The sequence below is a fragment of the Corvus hawaiiensis genome, chromosome 14, assembly GCF_020740725.1.
Source record: "Corvus hawaiiensis isolate bCorHaw1 chromosome 14, bCorHaw1.pri.cur, whole genome shotgun sequence".
Lineage (NCBI taxonomy): Eukaryota > Metazoa > Chordata > Aves > Passeriformes > Corvidae > Corvus > Corvus hawaiiensis.
Genome location: NC_063226.1, coordinates 2,458,765 through 2,477,933, shown reverse-complemented (window position 1 = coordinate 2,477,933; position 19,169 = coordinate 2,458,765). Strand labels below are relative to the sequence as shown.

The 19,169-nt window shown below is 40.4% G+C and overlaps 1 long non-coding RNA gene across 1 annotated transcript; it reads right to left on the bottom strand.

Annotated features, from left to right (window-relative positions):
* Positions 1 to 694: 694 nt before the first annotated feature.
* LOC125333436 lies at positions 695 to 18,913 on the bottom strand. Its single transcript, XR_007206856.1, has 5 exons — positions 17,175 to 18,913; positions 14,203 to 14,300; positions 11,513 to 11,594; positions 1,036 to 3,458; positions 695 to 734 (listed from the first exon to the last, which is right to left on the bottom strand). It is a non-coding gene; the product is annotated as an uncharacterized LOC125333436 (long non-coding RNA).
* Positions 18,914 to 19,169: the final 256 nt, after the last annotated feature.

The following is a 19,169-nucleotide window of genomic DNA, read 5'->3' as shown; positions in this document are numbered from 1 at the left end:
CCTATTGATGATATCATTGCTACTCGAGAAATAAAGGCCTCTGCTTTTCTATTGGGCTGCAGCTGGATCTTGGCTTGCTCACAATATTCATTACTAGATGAATAAAAATGTTGATTTTTCTATTTGAGCACTGCCTGCTTGTTATTTTTTCCATGTTGAGTACAGGTTGGTGTCTGTTTGTTAAAAGACAAAAGAAAATCAATACAAGTGTTGAAAAGGAACCTTGGGTATTCAACTTTGCAAACAAAGTTCTTAAATAAGCACGAAGAAAAGTAGTAATAGAAAAAATATGAATACCTGACTTAATTACCAGTGCTCACCTGAGGAATATTGCTCTTTCAAATATAAAGGACCAAGTGGAAAAAGCAAAAAACTGTTTTTCCAAGGAAAGTAAAAATGGAATGATCCTATATATTTGCATTTCAGCTATGGTTATATTTTATACCAATATGTCTTCAATTATTCGTTGATACAGAGAAAAATAAAGAGAGAAAAATTAATCCCTCATACTTAAAATTTAAAAAAATAACATGATTTTTGTTTTAGTTGTTGCCAAGATTTATTGAATCACCTGTATAATCTTTCAGCTTCTAGCCTTTGAATAGCTCAGAGCATTCATCTGGGCATTCTGAAGATGAAGAAATTTTAAATTATTGATGATCCTCTCAGGAAAAAAAATGGCAAGTCTGCAATCCTATGTTTTGGTGGTTTTCTTCTTTTCCTTTAAGCTAATTCTGCAAAAGAAGTAAAACATAAGGATATATTCCCTGCCTGCTCCTGAATTAAGACACTGATATAAAAATAAACAGCGGAAACAAGTTGGATAGTGAGTCACTGGATTAAGCATAAATTAATTGTTTGGTTCTTCTGAATTAATTTCTATAAATTTCAGGTGGATTTTCTCACTGATTTCTAATTAGTTGTAAGAATATATTTTATATACCTTAATTGATATCACAGTGCAAAAGGCTTAAAAAAATACAGAATCTTCTTAGGTAAGGAGCAAAGAACATCATTCACAGGAGAAAAACTTACCTACAAAAGTAGAATTAATGATGTCTAGTTCCATTTCATGTATAATTTCAAAGTTGCTTGCCAGGACAGAGCTGCCCAGCACAATTAGGCTTTCATGTACTAACGAGAGCAGGAAGGGCTGCCAGCAAAAAAAAAAGAGAAGCCAACCAATCCTGAAATACAAAACATTCTTCTGTGAGGATGAAGAAAGTACATCTGAGGAGGAGTTGGGGAAATAAGAAGTCATTCGTTCATTGACAGCGTTTCACAGGAAATATGCATTAGGGGAGAACAGGGAGAAGGACACCAGCTATTAGATACTGATATTTACCAGTTCTCTGGCTTTCAATTACAGCCTTGTGAACATTTGGATTCTGAAGAGAAGCAAGAGTGTAAAAAAAGAGTCATAAGAGCTACAGTGATGTACCACAAGAAGCTTTAAGCTTCAGTTCTCTTTCCCATTTCTTTATCAATTTTTTGTCCTCCTCCCACTTCCCCAACCTACTTTCTTATAGTATTATGTCATTTAACAGTTGCTATTAAATTCTCAGATGAGAAACGAGTAGGAGAGAAGCGTTTGTACTTCCTATGGATATTTAAATAGGGAGCACCAGAATTTAGAAACCAGCCAGAGAATAGTCCTCTGTAGATTGATGTGGAATCATATAGAGAAGAGAATTTGGTGGGTTTGAAGAGTTTTGTTAACCTCTGTCTTTAAAAAGCTGACACAAAAGAGCCACAAAGTTTACTTTTTTGGTGCAAATTAACAAAATTTGTCTATTAGACTCACTGGACACAAAATGGTATCTCAAGGCAAAGTTATTCTTTTACTTCACTGTAAGAAGAAAAGGTATTTATCTACAGCTGATTTTGCACGGAATAGCCATTACTTTTGGTACTGTAAAACAATGGTTTTGTTAGTGGTTTTGAGCACTCTACAATGCACACAAAAATAATTTTTCCACATCACTTTCAGCCCCAGCCACATTTAGCAGTTTTAGAGGTGCCTTGGTAACGTGCCACCAATGTGTACCAAAAAAATGAGAGAAACTGCTGATCCAGAAATCATTTTCATTCAAGCAATTAGGTACAGTTCTGAGCAAAGCTGTTTGTGTTTATACTCTACATGTTATGCAATTAAAAAAAGAAATCAAAAGCTCTTCGGGACTGTGCTTATTTTTTAATGAAATCAATGTCAGCATCTAGTTACTAATAAGAAACTCTCAATAACAGATCCTTGCAAGAAAGAAAGTTGTTCCAGCTTCAGGCTGATAAAAGGATTATTAGAAAACAGCTCTCTGTGTGAGTGTGCATAGCCAAATGTTTAAACAATCATGAAAAATAATACTTTGAAATCATTCACCTGAGGCCCATATAAAGAAGACAGCCTGGCCCCACTAAAATCTAAATGTGATGGATTCAGGAGAGAATCTTGAGCGGATGATAATGGCTGTAATAGGGACACCCACTCAAATCGTCCTTTTGGAACTCTGGTCATGCTGAGATTTTGGGAGAAGTTTCCAGAGTAGTTTTTTTTTTTTGTCTCTGTCACTGTCAACTTGCTGGGATTTTCTGCAGTAGGACCCTGCACTCTGTGCACACTTACTATGTAAAATACCAGCAAAAAGGGTTGACATAATGAGTCATTACAATTTAAATCTTATTACACAAAGCTTCATTTGAGTCAATACGCACAGTGCAGAACTGCAGGGGTGCATTTCAGCTGGGGAGAGAGGAATGAGGCACACAATTATCATTATGGGTAAGAGAAGGGGCACAGCCCCTGTCTCCTGTAATCCCCTGGAAGAGACCTGGTGCTTCGTGTTCAAATCACTCCGGGCCGTGGCTGCTCCAGGAAACACTCACAGGAAAATTGCTGCATTCCAGACTTTGAAATTCATCTGATTCAGAATTTTTTTGGAAATGACATTGCATTCACTTAGTGAAAAATATAATTGGCAGTGATGATGACTCCTAATTGCCCCAGGAATAAACGGAGGCTTTCAGAAACTGGGAAGGGCAGAGACACAAACCACACTAGCACGGATGATGTATTTCCTCTCCTGCCATTATCTTTCCAGGGAGACTGCTAAACTTTCTCTTCCTAGACTCTCCTTGCTGTCCACACAGAAAGAGCTGTTACTGAACCTGGTCCCACCTTTCTTGAATTTTAAGATGTATTTTTAATTATTGCTTTTTCATAAACTATGCGAGCTTGTATGCGTCTGGTTTTAGTTGCTTGTTTTACTAATGGCTTGTTCCAGCTAATTAAAGGAAATCTCCAGGAAATCTCTTTCTTCTGGTAAGTAGGTTGCACAAACAGCTTCAAGGAGAATGCATCCTTCCAGACATAAATCTGTACTTGGAACTGCCAAGTCTGTTTGCACAGGCTGGAGTGCTGTGCTTGTAACTTCAGGTTTATTTCATTATTGTAGATTCATGTGCTGTAAAAAAGAGATACTTATTATTAATTACTGGGGATTTCTGAAAGAGCCTCTTGTAAAATATTCTTAATTATGGACAATGCTGCTGCAGATTAGAACCAGGCATAGATTTACTGGGAATATGTACATAAAAAAGGATTGAATTCCCAAAAAAGTGCATCGTAACTTTCAAGTTAACAAAAGTGATTCTTCTTTTAGTACTTCAGTGCAATTAAGGGATTTGATTAATGAATGTGAACCATCTAATCTTTCCAGCTTTTTCATTTTTCCTAGTTTTTGCAGACAAATTCAGTTTTAATTCAGATAGCTTGCACTGCTTACAGAACTTTACACTTAAAAAAAAATCCAATTATCAGAATGATATTTTGAATAACAACTTTGCATCTGTTGTGAAAGCAGTCTAAATAAAAAAACCCCAGACTTTATTAAAGATGAAAGCTACACAGATCGTGAGTTTGAATTCATTTTCAAATGAACTCAAAAAGCTCTTGCTAAGCCCTCCAAGAGCAGAAAGGTGCAGGTTAGCAGTGCAGTGCTGCCTCTGCAGAATGGAGCATCATCAGGAATTCAGCTTCACTGCTGAGATTTAGCAGAGAAGCAGAAAAACACCCCTTATCCAAGGGGCTTGCAAAGGCACTTTGGAAAAGAGCAGGATTTCCATTGTGTCTGTTCTGGGCTTGCCAGAGGTATTCATCAGCCATTATTGATTTGGAAGGAGGCATGGCTGGAGTGAGGAGGATTGATCTGAACTCTCCCTTGGCTGAGTTAACTATTGAGGGATCTATTCACATCAGGATGAAGCACTGAAGAGTGACCTACAACGATAGGAAATGTGCATCTCTGTCCCTTTGCTTTACAGTGCGTGTGAAAAACTCTGCCTTGCTCCTGGGATGGGGTTTTTTCTCCCTCCATTAGCTTTCAGAAACATTATCTTTGCTAAGTTTAGCATTCCTTGATTTTCCTGGGCAATTCTTTAGGGAATTACAGAGCAGCACTTTCCTCTGGGATGGTCTGGTAAAGGGACAAGGCAGAAAGAGCTCCTGACTTTCTCTTCAAGCTGCAGTCTTGTGAGAAACCGAATGTGGCAAAAGGTATCCATCAGCAGTCTGGCTTGGCTGGGAGTTCTTAGCCAGCCCCTCTTGTCCCCAAATGTCCCAGCATCTCCCCAAGGCATCCCTGTGGTCACTTTTGCCATCCCTTCCTTCCCCCTGTGTGGGTCACTTAAGAGCTGGACACGGTGATCCTTGTGGGTGCCTTCCCACACAGAATTTTCTGTGTCTCTGTGACTCTGCTCCTCTTCCAGAGGAATCTGCAATTTGTGATCCCCAGAGACAGGACCATGAGCTAAGTGGGCCCAGGATTGTCCTTGCTGAGGTCTCTCTCCTGAGAAGCAGAGGGCTGGGACCTCCCAGCTCTGTATCCACATGGGCTACACCTCACCCACCCAGCTTTGCCCTCCATCTCACATCTGCAGTGTCTTCCTGCAGATTTTACAAGTCCAGATTTGGCTCAGTGACAGCCATCTGAAGTGCTTCTGCGAGGAACCTTTCTCTATTCCTCTCTTTGTATCTTTTCCTTTTTTTCCTTCTTCTTTTTATTTTTTCCCCATTTCTGTCACTTTTCAGATAACCTGCCACGTGCCTTCATGGCCTTTCCTCCAACTCGTCATTCCTCATGAGCTACTGATACATCAAGTGCCACCACAGATTAGCTTCTGATCTCAGCTTGTTCAGCTTTTACTGCACTTAGGGACAAACAGATTCATTCTTTGTCTTGTGCTGCTCTTCACAGTCTAAAGGTCCTTTCTACAGACAAGGCCATTTCAGGGTTTTCCCTGCAGTCTTTTTCAGGGAGAAATAAACACCTTTTGCTTATCTGTTGCTCACTCCCTCTTTGTAGCAAAGAAATAAAAGGCATACAAAGGCAAGACCAAGAAGCTACAGTTTTGTAAGCATGTTTTGTGATAGTTTAAAATGAATATGAATTTGGTATTATAATTTGGAGTGTTACCTTTAAAAGCAGATCATTCAGACCTGTCAGCTTCACAAAGAAATGAACAGCAGATAACCTGGAATAAAGAATAAGCATGAAATTCAATGAATCTGAGTAGCTTAAGATCTCAAGATCTTTATTTCATTACTTGGGTTACCTTGTCTCAAGGTCTTTATTATTTTAAGACCTTAAAATAACCTAATTTTAAGTATTTCAGTTTTAAGAAATTTACATATAGGAACTTACTTTCCCCGCTTATTGTGCTTTACTTCACATGATGGAACTCCAGCTGAAAATGGGAATTTAGTCCCAAGGATCAGACTGAAGTAAATCTGAAGTAAAAGTCCCTCAATGTGCATAATTTTGTTGTCAAGTTTACATTTCAGGGTAAAAAATTAAATAATCAGACAGACCATGCCTCTGAAATTGTTAATCGTGAGAAGGAAGGTTGCATACCTACATTTACATGGATTCCTGTGAAGGGAACAAAGGAAATCACAGCCATTCTTTTAATGATTAATCAAACAAAGAAGCCTCTATTAATAATCTGGTTCTTACTGAAAGACACACAGGAAGAGAAATCCAGAACAGTGAAGGATCTGATACATGGCTGACAGTTGTTCTTCCCAAAAAAAATTTGCGTTGTGACTCAACACAAAGCTCTGATTTCTGAGAGTTTTATTACATTTGATAAACTTCCCATCTTTACTACTGAAATAGACTATAGACTACTTACTGTGTTAAAAAATAAAGTGATCATTGTAGTGAGTTCACCTTCAAATCATCTCATATTTCTTCTCTACTGCCTTTACATTTATGAGTTACAGCATATTGATTTCACTCTTCCCTTGCACTGAGCTTGACTCTCCCTTAATAGACAAAATGACTATTTGCTTTCTATAAATCCTACTATTTGTATTTCTTTTCTTCTCTGAGCTGTAATCTGTGACTTACAATAGGCCACTGCTCAGTGAAGTGATGAGGTGCTAGTTCAGCCTAATATTGTTGAAATAACAAAAAAAGTCCAAGTGCCAGTCCGTTGTTACTGGAGCTTTTCTCACGGATGTTCTTTAAATTATCTGACTTCCCAAGAAGCAGAACAGTGCATTCTATTCACCTGAAAACTGCTCAGGTAATTATCTCATGGCACATTTGATTCCCTCACAATGCTCGGTGTTGGCTCTTGTTCCTTGCTCCTGCAGCTCCAATTTCTCACTCCCCTGCTGTAGTGTTGTCTCTTACTCTGAGTTACTCAGGACACTGCATTCATTGCCTCGCTGCCTGGACGTGACATACAGCACTGGGTTGTCATTGCAACACCCTCCATCACATCCTCTTTTCCTTCCGAGATCCTCTCGGCTCTCTGGGGTGGTGGCAGGTTTCTGAGCTGTGACCTGGGAATGCAGTGCAAGCTCTGTTTCTTGCAGGTAACAAGAGAACACGGTCCCTAACATTTCCTACAAGGGCACACATGTCACCAGAGCCCCAGCAGCTCGTGCCTCCCCCTGGGCCAGCCTGCTCCTTGCCTCGCCTGTTCCCTGTCAAAAGCTTCTGTCATATTTCTCACGGCAGAGGTGGAACTTTGACCATATCCATTTTTCATTAAGGCATCAGGTGAGATATTGGACCTCCATCGCTTTTGCCTTTTCTACTCTTGTGTGGAAAGAAAAAAGAATTTCAGGCAGGGTAGAAAGCACTTCACACCATTGAGAAAGATGGGTTTAAAGTAATAATTTAAGACAGAGCTAGATGTAGTTAGCTCATTATTCTTTAAAGCTGCACTCTCTCCATGCTCACCTCAATGTTTAGCCTACAATCCCAGTGAACTGAATTTAGGGTTTTTTTAAAGTAAAATGAAGTACACAAAGGTCAGTCCAAATGGAATTGGCGGGATTTGGCTCCTTTAAAAGGGTTGAAAAGAGGAAGGAAAAGCCTGTTAATAGAGCATATTTTTGTTTGCTTCCTTCTAAGCGTGCCATCCATAAATAGCTCCATTCAGATAACACAAGAAAAAAGAGACTTAATTAATGTAATTAATGCTTGTTATTCAGTGTCAAACTGTACTGAATGGGTCCAGCATCTTGGTTTGCCTGTGTTTCTCTTTTCTTCTGCAGAAATTCCATTTTCCAGCACTGACTGTCCTCGACCTTTGGTCAGCTTTGCTCTCCTTACAGCTTTTACAGTCTTCTTTTGGAGAAATTTCTTCACCAATAGTGAAAACAAGATCAGCACCTGTTTTGGAGAAAACTTTTTAACCCACTGAATAATGAATGCAAAGGGAAAGAGCACTGAACTTATGAAAAACTTGTAGATCTCATTGGTTTTAATTTTATTTTCTCATTGCTATGCAACTGAATTAGTATCTATGACATTCCTTTTTTTAACTTGTTTTCAAAAAAAGGTGTTTTGATGAAGTGACAAATGCATCTGCAGTCTGCATAAATATAATAAAGAAAAGACAATTATCAGCTCTCATACCATTAAGATGTATTGGCACTTTTACTAAATTGGAAAGACTTGACCTAACCCCTTAATAAATAGTAAGATTTCTGTAAGTTAGTAAAAATTTCATTTAACAAGAGTAAAATTTTCATTTCCTTGAATTAAAATAGATTTTAGAAATACAGCCTCATGCCTCATACATCAAACTCCAGAGGAGCAATCATCACAATGGCTGGCGGTATAAAAAGCTGGTTTATAACAGACAATTTATTATACAAAACAGTACTGGAAAATCCTACTCTAACAATTTTAATCAGGGGCTAACATTTTAACAGGCCAAAAAGTCTATAAGTCAACCAAGGAACAGAGGAACTGAAAGGAAGGTGCAGTTCCTGCGTGTAGAACAGCTGCTCATTGCCTCATTCTAAAACAATTTAAAGCTGTGGCTGCTCTGGACCCCCTCCACTAAATGTTAATCCTTCTAATGCAGCTCCCAAGGCATTTTTCAGATGGTCTCCAAACAGGAAAGTGCTCATTGTTGCATAAGGCTGCTGTTGTCTACTACAGGAAAAGCTGTGCTGCAGAATTGCATCTGGTTTTGCTGCACTGAGAATCCCCCCTGTTCCTTGGGCTCCTTCCTTCCCTGGCAGTGGATGTGGAGCAGAGCTTCACCCACCAGCAAAGCAGCCCTGGCATGGGATGGAAATTCTGCACCTGTTGTTCAACATCTCTTTCATTTCACCTCCAGCCCAAACCCACTTGCTACCAGATAAATTCAATTAGCTCTTAGGCGTGGAGTTATGGGAACATGAGAATGGGGGAACCATCACAAGGGAAAGGAGCTGGTTTGAGTGAAGGTGCTCTCCACCTTTGCCAGTGGGGCAGGAAGGAGGCCTGGCAGCCTGTGTTATCCAGCACACAGATGCAGCACGGCTGAACAGAGCTTTCAGACGGTTTAATCTGGTCTTTGATCATCTCTGAAATAGATCAAGGCAAAACCATTCCTTTCCTCTCTGACAAAAAGAACTTACTGACTTCTCTGTATTAAACATCCCCTCCTGCTCTGAAAATTGGGCTCAGGAATGTCACGTACTTACTTCATTTCTCTGTGCTCAGTCTAAAGGCCTGACCTGGGAGAGCTGTGGGGCCAGTCCTGCAGTACCTCATTGAAGAGCTGGAGTAACTGGGGCACGTCCTTCCCGAGCAGGGCAGATGGGATTGATCAAAGAATCCACACAGAATCCTGAAAGGGACTACTGGGAAAGAGCTGAATTGGTTGTGTATCAGTGCAGATGGCCTTTAAAACTAACCAGAGGAATTCTAACAAATGATGCCAGTGGTGAAAGTTGATATTATAAGAATCAATAGATACCTGGTATGAAAAAACAGTGGCGGCTGGAGTACATTCATCAAAGTCCTTGCACGCCCAAGAACAGATAGTGCCATGGTGTATATTAAAGATGGACTAGGGCATAAAAATAGAGTAGCACAAGAAAAGAATCGATTTGGATCAAAATCACTCTCAAAAAGAATGATAAATAGTCACTGAGAGACTACAGGGATTCTTTCTCTGTAGTCCAAAAGGTTACCTTAACCAATGATTGATATCTTGATAGTATTTATTACACACAGGCACAAAACCCACCTGCAGTTGTTTGATTTTCTCTCATTGGAGAGAAATGCTACAGGCAGCAGACAGGCCTATGCATGCAGCGCTGTGAAAATTCACAGGGTTCTTCAACAAAAAGGGCCCAAACCCACTCAGGGGGATGTTACTGGAGTCAAAGCTTTGGTAACCAGTGAGGATATTAAATGAGGGATAGAAAAATAACCTTGCTGATGATGGCATCCTGTTTGCTCGTTTTAAATGTAATGAAGAGCAGAGAAAAGAGGGTCCATGATAACATCTCCAGTTCCAAAAGGCAACAAAAAAAGGTAAGGAAATGTTCTTTGAGTTGGTTTTGTGTCTCTCTCTTCCTGCATTCACAGGTTTAATCCCTAAACTGCTTGAAACAAAGCTTCTGGAGAATGCAAAGCACAACATGACCTGTAATGAGGGAGCAGACCTGTTGTCCTGATGCTGTTCCCTGGTTCTTCCCTCCATTTTATGATACCTGGCAGTTTTGAATACCTCTGCCATATGCATGCACAGGTATTCACTTTGGTACCTGAAAATAATTCCTATCACACCTGTGGATGCTAAACACAAATCCTGAGATGGCTTAAAATTCATCAAGTTAAGAGTAGTAGCATGGATACAGCGCATAAATCCATATTTTGACATCCTGAAGACACTGTTAAGCTTTTTGTTATCTTATTAAATTGTATCAGGCTTGCCTTGCAAGGAGTACAGCCAGGATTGATAAATGCTTGGCTTCAGCTACACTCTCCCATTTATTTTCACACTGTCAGACTTAATCCATAACTGCTGTTCAAAGGCAACGGGCAGGAGATGAGGCTGCATCTTGACTCAGCTGGTGGCTGGCTACTGGCAGCCAAAAGCTTCAATAATTTATTATTATTGTTATTCAGACTGCATTTTGACATCATTTATTTTCACTTTTTTGTAATCTATTCCCTGAGGATAAACACTTTATAATCACATTATTTAATTAGTTTTTATTCAGTGTCAATTTGCCTAATCTCATTGACCAGAAAGCATGGATTTTTATGGAAAGAGAAAAAAAACAACCCTTAAACCTAACCCCAACCACAGCATCTGGGAAGCACACAGAAGACATAAATGGAAAACTTGGAATGCTGGAGTTAGTATAAAAGTCATCTTTTACTCAGGCTGAACACTGTACAGATATCACTACCCCATGGCCACAGACAAGCTGGATTTATGTTGAATATTTCAAGTGATGGAGGGGGTCTCACACTGGGTTTCGCCTCTGATCAGTCTTTGACTGGAACCTTCTTTATTTTCTGTCTGATATTTAATGCTAGGGACAGGAACAAGTAAAGAAAGCTCTTTTTCTCATGACAGACGCTAACTGTGTTCACCACCCCCAAAAAAAGTGTGTTTTCCTTTGTCTATGGCTGAAAAATTACATCCAAAACCACTTCCTTCAGTGGGCTGCCAGACAGATGTAAATAAAACAACCAAATATGGATTTTGAGTGTCAGTTCTTCCCAGACAGCAGCAATATAAACTCCCTCTCACTGGAGAGCTTTTAGATTAGATTAGACCAGTCTCTTGATAAACAACTCAAAATCACTGGCAGCCACAGAGAATCCCCTTTGCAAGCACAGCTGTAGAGGAGAGAGGAGGAGAGTTGTGTGAGCCAAGAGTTTCCACATTTTCATCAAAATCACACCAAATGGTACCAAGTCATCTGAGCAGGAGGCAGAAAGAGAATCTTGCCTGTTTGAGAGACAGTAAGGTATGCTCTGAGAATATTCAGTCAGTTCCTGAATGATTAATAGGTAGGAAAACAAAAGAAATCAAACCAGACAGAATTTGTCATTTTGCTTCCAAATTATTTCTACCAGTGGCTTGTTCTACTTCTAACTCTGACTGTCAACACTGAATGTGGCACAAGTGCTGTACTCAAGCTTCAGACTAAATATTTTAAAACCTTATTCAAAACAGAAAGATCGCTGATTCTGAGACTTACCACCAGTTTGGTGAAGAGGGATGAGTCGGACTGACTTGCTGTGCCTCTGCAAGAAAACACATGTGGTGGAAAGGACTTCACACTACAGGGGACAGGAGGAAGAGAGAAAACAAAGGGAAAAGTGGAAAAACCATGATCAACACAGACTGCAGAAGGAAAGAATCCATTATTATTATTATTATTATTATTATTATTATTGTTATCACTGAGTAGCATAGAAACAAAATGTCCCTGCAGATCACGCTCGGGGTTTGTGTCATCCAGGCAGGTCTGGGGTGATCAGCAGTGTCTGGAGTCCCCACAGATAATTGTGTGTGAGCACTTCTGGTCCAGAACCTCTGTATTAGGACTTTCAAACTAGGTAATAAAACTCCATGGTGTTACCTGGCAGGGACACTTGATGCTTGAAAGCAATTGTTTTTTTAAATTTAACTTCAATCCCTATTTTCATAGAGAATGCACTCACAGGAGTTGATTTTTTTAGGGAGCCTGACAGCTTTTATGGTCCTGTTGGTTCTAAAGGTCACCTGCTCTCCCTCCCTCCCCCCATAATTTGGGCAAAGATCTGATAAGGCTGTTTTCCGCTGCTCTGTCCTGAGCTTTGCATAGGCTGGGATAGCTTAGCACCTTGTCAGCTCGACACCTGTATTCACTCCTTTTAGGTAACACAAGATCAATGGCCCTATAACAACATTTTCTCTTGCTCTTACTTTTAACATGTCTTGCTGCAAAAGTGCTCCATGGGGGGTATCTGTGTCACTGTGGTTGTATCATAATTTTCCAGCTGCTACACTGCAAGGGGAGGAAGACTCCCAACGCCACAGAGCCTATTTCCCTGTTTTATCAGGTATATTCACAGGGCTTGTTTATTACCAAGACATGTTAAAAGTGAAAATAAAACAAAATAAGTGCTCCTGGATGCTCCTGTTCCTCATTAGAATCCATCTGAATTGAAAGGATGCCACTGCATCAAGCAGCTATTTCCTTAATCCCTTGAGTTTTTGAGAAAATCTTATTAACAGGATCTCAATCGGTCCCTTCATTTGAGATGTAAAATAAACACATGCTGATTCTTTAGCAATGTAAATGAATCAAATACAGTGTATTGTGCACATGCACAGAGAGCTTCTTTCTCACCTGCAAGCTGCCAAAAGGCTGCCTCATAGTTTTTTATACAAGTGCTGCTTAATCTGCTCAAAACTGCCAGTGCTGTGGTTCACACCAGTTCTCACAGGTTACTGAGCGTGCAAACCAAAATGAGCTGACCAATGCACCCCCTGTCACCTCCTTACCACCTGGGAGGGGCTGCTGGTGGCTGTCCCTCACTCACCACAAAGCCCCAGGAAACAAAAAGCCTTCCACAGGAACAAGCTCCAGCTGAGGAAGATATTTGCACTTTTTCACAATCTCTGTTAAAATTTTCTGCTTGTGAGAACGAGCCAGGAGGGTTCCAGCACTAACAGGGCTAACAAAGCCCATGCCTGGTTCCAGCTTCAGCAAAAATCCTGTGTGCTCCTTATCTTCACTTAAATAAGGCATTCAACCGCGTTGATTTACGAGCAGTTTTGACCTGCTGGAATTCCCCTCTCTCTAACCAGTTGATAGTTAACCTACCAATTACCCTGGGGGCAGAAGAGCAGCCGTGATCCCAAGAATTTGTTGCGCAAAAGGCTGAATGACCCACTTATGCAGACAGAAAAAACTGAGACAAAATTGAAGGAATTCTGCTGTTATGTCAGGAACATCGACTGCCATAAAACACAAGCTCTTTCTCCACCTCACGCTTACTTTTTCATCAGCATAGTTACAGAAGAACTATTCTGAGGTCTGAACCAATTGATAACCACTGCTGCAATACCACTTAAAAAGTTGGTGACACACCAGAGAAATGGAGCAGAGGATAAAGGAGTGTCATCTCTAAGCTGGGAGCAGTGGGGAAGTGTGAAGATCTATTCCCTGTCTACACTCATTTGTGGAGACAGAATGGTGAAAGGAGTCCAAAACTAAGGATTCGCATTCATTACCAGGGAAAAGAAGGGGGGAAAGAATTTTCTCTTTACTTCTTTTGATTTCAGGAGTGATTAGGTTCACTTGCATCACTTAAATTGCTCGGTAAGTGTTCTATCTCTCTCCTTACAATAAAAGGGATAATATATTTCATTGTAGCATTTTCACTCAAAAGAGATTGCAATCATAAAGAACCAGGAGAAGGGGGGCAAGGTGGTATTCTGAGGGTATGACGATGTTTTAAGAGTTCTTTCGCTTTCTGTCTGAAAGCACTCTATCATCCCTCTCCACAGGCTGTAAATAAGAGAGCTGCTTCTCCTGAAAAACAGCATTAGTGGTCATTATAGGGTTCTTTTCAGGCTCTATTATGCTCTGCTGGACTACTGAACACAACTCATCAGGACGTTCCTCAGTAACATCAGCCCGAGTTAAATCTCACTGCAGACCCCAGTGTGCTGTCACAGATGAGAGCAGCTTTAGGAACAGCCCCGTGCAGCCACCAGCAGCAGAAAAGCTCCCTGAGACTGGAAACCACTTGGCCTCAGCGTGGCAGCGTCAGAAACACCCAAAGCTGCGGGAGAACTTTTCTGCAGAGCTTCCTGCTGGCCTCTGGAACGCTCTGCATGCCCAGGGTGGGGCATGGCAGCACCAGCAGCTGCCAGAGCTCTGGTTGCACCTCTCACCTGCAGCCTGGCCCTGGCACTGCCCCAGGGGAGCACGGAAAAGCACGGAATTATTGAGCTTTTCACTGTGGCAGCACTAACAAGCCTGGAATAATAACCTGTAGAAAGAAAAGGTGGAAATTAATTGAGGAAATGGCTAATATTAGAAATACATAAAGGTTGACATTTTGACCTGCTCGTAAGGCAGATCTGCAGGATCTTAGCATCAGCTGAGGCTGCTCCCATCCCAGAGCTGGAATGAAGGAAAAATCGGGGTATAAAACCTTATGTCCTGATTAAATATTCTTCTCTCTGTGACACCTGTCCCAACTTATTTTTAGAAGAGCATAAAAATAGGGAAAACAGATTTAAATATGCTGTTTTGGAACAGAACCCTTTTGTAGGAGAGTATTTGCAACAAACCCCCAGTGCAAGCTGAGAAGGAGACAACACACATTAAAATTGTTTTCTCTTATTCATGAGTGACAACTTCAGCTGCTCCTTAACGTGCTCTGACCTCCCAGCAGAAATATGAAGGGGCCAAACAGGAAATAATTATTCTCAGAGCCACCAGTACTTTGAAAATCAAACCTCCAGACACAGAGGAGAGCTCTTAGCATTTAATAACCTTTAATTGGTTCCCCCTCACTATCTGTTGGCTCTTCCCGAACCTGCAGCCCCTCTCTTTGTTGGCTGTGACACAGATGGAGCCTCTTTCATGCAATTGGTGCTCATGGCTGCACACCAGATATCACTTTATGTTACTGTATTGCTGAGCCTGGGAACATTGTTTGAAGAAAGGAGATATCCCATGTTAGAAACGTTTATTTTAGGATTTCAAGGACACAGGCTGTCATTAATCCATCATGCACATATGTTCTATCTACATGAACAAACATTTTGTGATACTCACCAGTCTCAGACACAGGATCTGACTTCTTCAATAAGTTACAAATTCAGATTTTGATCTTAGCTTCAGGCTCTGCCCAGGGAACACCGAATCTATCTTATTAACTTCATTATATTACAAGGTTGGATTTCTTTATTTTTCTGAAACCAGGAGGAGAGAACAATAATATTGTGCCTCCAATATCTGCACTAAATGTTTTTAGATATGGCTTGGGACAATAGACATGTTGTCTACTGTACCTTTTAGGCAAAATATAAACATATCTGGCATTATTTTACAGAAAAATAAAATGAATTATTATGGCAACAATGATTTGGAAGATTCAAAGTATAAATTTTACTTCCAAGGAGCCATTTATTCCTGCCATCAATTCGTCACCCATTTCCCTGACTCAGGTGCTAACCCTAGAAAAGCACATGGAGTGTGTAATTTGGAAAAGATCAATAACCATTGTCCTGGCTACTCATTTCAGAAATCAGTGGGCATAAGGGCAGTCTTTGAGCCATAAGGATGCCTCCACTCAGCTGTCAGCATTGTCAATTAAGGGTTGCAACCAGAGCTCCAAACTACATCAGATGTAAGTGAAACCAGAACCAGGCCCCCACATTCCAGCACTGTTGTTTTTAAAGTTATGCAATAGCACCAATTTTGCAGTGTATGGCAAAGGCCAACAGATAAAATATTTGGAACTTTTACTCATGAATATATTTAATTTGCTCCTGTGAGTGATTTCGATTACATTTCACAAAATACATGGCTGCTCCTCGTTTTGCAATTAAAGATTTCTAATAATACAGTCAAACCTTCTTAATCATTGTTCATTCTAGCATAAAGTAAAGCTTGCTGTGTTTAAAGAGAACCAAGTCATCTTAACAGCATCCCTTTTTGTTCCTTTTTATTTTATGAGATTAGAATACTTAATAACCTTTGCCATATCTGGCTGCAGTGCAAGCGTGAAGAGTAAAACTTGCACAGTGGATTATATGGCTGGGACAAAACTCAGTTTTGTAATTAGGTTTGGTTCTGTTGCTTAGGTTTGCAGAAAAAGTCAAAATTAATGGTTCTTTGCCTAAGATTCCCCTGCAGAGTCACATATAAAAATTAGAGACAGGCATATCATATGAATATTTGCCACAACCATTGATTTATTTTTTCCTTGCTAAAACCCCATCATTTTTGAGGAAAATAAATAGAAATGCTCAGTGCCTAAGCAGTCATCATTTTAATTGCCAATAATTAAGACACTAAAAGAGTCTTGGAACACTTACAGACCCTTACACTCATTCTTATACAAAAACTTAACTTGAGCTAGTCTCAGATGCCTAAAGTCCAGAGCTGGTGCTGCAGCACCTTCAGAGCTGTGCTGCAGAATAGTCTTGGGACAGATCAGTGAGACTTTACAGATTCCCCACTAACCCCTCAAAACTGAGCATGGAATTCTCTTTAACAGAAGCTTCATTTTCGTTCAAAAGAAAAATGTGTTCAGGCAAGTTGATGGAGAAATGAACCAATTTGAATGTATTGAAGTTCTTCGCCGTGCTACAGGGCTTTTTAAATGGTGTCTAAACAGTTGGTCACAGATTTATTTATGTTTCCGTGTAAAGAAAGAAAATATTGTCATTTTCTATACGGGAAACAGTTTCCCTAATTATTTGGCTCCTTCTTCTACTACATAAACAGCAATTTGTACCCCTCTCCTTCAACTGGCTGCAATTAACAGCTACATTGCAATAAGCAGATTATGTTAATTAAAAACTCAAAACTATGTAAACAATGGGAAAGCTGACTAGCCATTTTCTATTTTTGCCAACTGGGAGGAACACAAGAGAAATTAGTACCAAGCTTAATTTTGCTGTTTATAATTCAACTTATTTGTAACAAATTACAGTATTTTAAAAGTATTTTTAAACAATTTCCTGTATTTCTCCACACTATTTGAACCACATCCCACTTGACAAGTTTACAGCTGTACAAATTGAGGGGAAAAAGGAATTAAAAAAAAAAAATATATCTAAAAAGGTGTTAAGGGAAGAGATTTGCACACATCATCACCAAAGTGGAATATTAAACACAAATTCCCTACCTTGCCTGAGTCACACTCTCAAAAAGTCATAGCCAAGGACAAAAGTGTAACTTAGTTCTGCTTCTTCGGCAAAAAATGTGAGCAAACTGCAGCAACAAACATTACCCAGCTGATGCCAATAAATTGTGAAGTTTTCCCATGTTGCCACAATTTCACAGAATTTTGGGTTTGTCCTTCCCTTTCCAGACCAGGGTTGTTTAAGGAGGTGGGAGGCAATGGTGGAACTGTTAAATATTTTTGTTTCCAGTGCTCCTTTCTGGCCATGGAATTGTATTCGATGGACAACTCTTGGACTTTCTGTCCAAGATGCCCAAGAGTTGGACTTTGATGATCTCTGTAGATCCCTTCCAGCTCCAGATGTTCTAGGATACCTCTCCTTCCCACACACTGAGGGGATGTCACCACCAAGGGAAATAGAAGCACAGAGAGGCTGTGTATAGAGAGATTTATTGACTGGAAACTTGCCCTTGACCAGACTTTGGGGAAAAAGAATCAGAATAAAGGATTATAGCCCTTCTTCACTTTTATCCAGGAAATACTCCAAGCTCTTGAGAGAGAGAGCACATTTCCTTCCCCAGCTTTGCATGGCTAGAGATTGCTGATTGAGCACAAGGAGAACACCAGAGTGGGGAATGGTCACAGCTCCAGCTGAGGTGTTGGACAGTTTCCAGGGGGTTTTCCAAAGACTGTGTAGAAAAGGAAGATGACACAACACATGGAAGAGCTCGCTCAGTCTGCGACAGACTTTCAGAGTGGCCCATATAAAAATATCAGTTCAGTGCATGGTTTCAATTACAGCCCTGAACCAAACTGCTTTAGAAAATGGGAATGGTTTCAGAAGATGCAAAAGTTGCTGATGGGTGCATTATTCACAGCCCCTTAGGAGGCCACGTAACGCTCAGTGCACAGCAACAAACAGGAGCGGGGGAAGCTTGAGGAGGACGGCATTTAGAGGCACCCTCCACGTCGTTAGAATCTGCGCCTCCTGTCTTCGAGTCGTTTACAGAGAGGCAGAGTGCTGGGGAGCTTCATAGATATTATGTTGGAAAAGACATTTCCTCTGTTTTAAGGGCAACACTGATTTCCCATCTCCTGCTCCCCGCAGAGCTCACGGCCGGTGGGAGGGCTGCTCGAAATAAAAGTACAGTTGATCATTTCGCTTTCTGTATTTCCCCTGTTTTCCTTTTGGAGACACGAACTTTAAATGAGCTGCTGTAAAAGCTTCTCAGGGTCAAAATAGAGGAAATCACATCCACCACAGAGACAGGCACTGCAAAAAACCCTAATATGACCATTATGTTCAACTCAGCAGCCTTTTTCCTGTTGGTAGGGTTTCAATACAAGTTTAGCATCAAGCCAGGCTGTCAACAGCAATGAAATCTATTTCTGTGACATTGAAAGAGCTCTTGATGAAAGTCAATCAGTTTAGGGAATGTGTTTTGTTGTTTTTTGGGTTTTTTTTTTTAATAGCACCTGGAAAGAAGACAGGAGAAGAGTTGGGTTTTAACAGAATTGCTGCTCTTAGTTTCAACGAGGTGAGGAATACACACTAAGTAAACCCATTTATTCTACAAGCAGCACATGTAGTGTTTGATGGGAACAGCAACATTTCCATCTGACCATTTTCTCAGAGCCTTGTTTCTTACCAGAGTTAACCCTTTTGCCAGGTCTTTTATTCTGAAATTATTGGAAGGGTTTAGATCTTGTTGTGACTCTTTTTCTGGGTCAACACAGAGCTCCTGGCTTAAACAACTTTAGTTTTCATACTATAGAAGGAAGGGTAATCCTGACCCTGCCACTGAGCCCAGGACTCGAGGTCACAGCTCTTTTCAAGCTCAGAAAGAATTCACTTTCTGAAGTCTCTTCACCTCAGAACGGGATGATGATGATAGTGAGGATTATGACGCCATTCATTTTATTAAGAATCATTGTATAAAGCCAAGTAGTGGACTGTGGGAATATTGCAGTTTCAGACAATGGCTGTGATGGGGAGTT